We start from the raw sequence: 1,180 nt of genomic DNA on the forward strand, positions 1-1,180 counted from the left end.
TGGCCCTAAACGCCTAGTAAATTTATAATTATAGATACGTTTAGAATTATTCCAAAATCAAAGTAATAATTCAATTATCACTAGTGATCTAGTATACGTGAAAAATGTAATCTACAACAACACAATATATTTTACTGTCATACAGATAAGTTTTTTTCATGAAATAACAGAACAGCATTACACTTTCATATTTTTAACTGTTGATATATTTGATTCATCCTAATTACCAGATTGATACGGTTTTCTACGAAAAAAAATGATTTGGTATACAAATTACATTACTCATTGTAAATGATCCTGTACTCATTATGCATTTTACGGCTACAAATATAGTATAACACCAATGACTCATTGCTTTTATTGTTCATTGTTGATTTGAGAAAGTATAATACATTTTATCTATAAAATAAATTTAACAATTTAATAAATTATAACCTACGGATGAATTGATTGAAAATGAATACATTAAATATTACATAATCATATGATTTTGCAATTATAAATTATTGTTTAAATATTTTCTCTGATTAACTAACATATTTGGCCTTAGATTATGTTTACACAATACGGTTTTATTACGCTTAAATAACCCTTATTATTAAATTCCCGAGCGTAGCCCGGCTAGCTCAGTCGGTAGAGCACGAGACTCTTAATCTCGGGGTCGTGGGTTCGAGCCCCACGTTGGGCGTAACGATTTTTTTTAAAAATTACTATACATTAATTTATTAGAATCTAATTAACTATAAAACGTAGACTTGGTAATAGTTATAAAATAAATAATGTCATACGTCTACCCTAGTCATGATTAGTGATAAAGTTTTTCTGGTTATATTATTTTTTATGTTAGGCACATTTTCCATAAGAGAGTCCATCTCAAGGTACCGCCTCATGTCCGTATGGGTCTTAATCTGTGCCCTGGAAATAACAAAAAAAATAAACTGTTAATAAGTTTACTTTAAATTTATTTTTCAAAGTTCCATTTAAATTAAAAAATAAACAATGTAATTAAATAACTATAATTCTATAACAATAATTTGTAAAATAATCAGAAGTTATAAATAAAATATTGATTATATAAAAATAATTAACAAAAGTTATAGTAATAAAAGTCTTTTTATATGTAAGAGACTGAAAATTGAAACTTTAGTTTTTAAGGATCGTAAAAGAATATTCTTATGAC

At 26.1% G+C, this 1,180-nt stretch overlaps 1 non-coding gene across 1 annotated transcript; it reads left to right on the plus strand.

Moving 5' to 3' along the window:
- Window positions 1–615: 615 nt before the first annotated feature.
- Trnak-cuu (transfer RNA lysine (anticodon CUU)) lies at window positions 616–688 on the plus strand. Its single transcript has one exon. It is a non-coding gene; the product is annotated as a tRNA-Lys (tRNA).
- The last annotated feature ends 492 nt before the right edge of the window (window positions 689–1,180 follow it).

The sequence above is a fragment of the Daktulosphaira vitifoliae genome, unplaced genomic scaffold (genome assembly GCF_025091365.1).
Source record: "Daktulosphaira vitifoliae isolate Bord-2020 unplaced genomic scaffold, ASM2509136v1 Scaffold_3, whole genome shotgun sequence".
NCBI lineage: Eukaryota > Metazoa > Arthropoda > Insecta > Hemiptera > Phylloxeridae > Daktulosphaira > Daktulosphaira vitifoliae.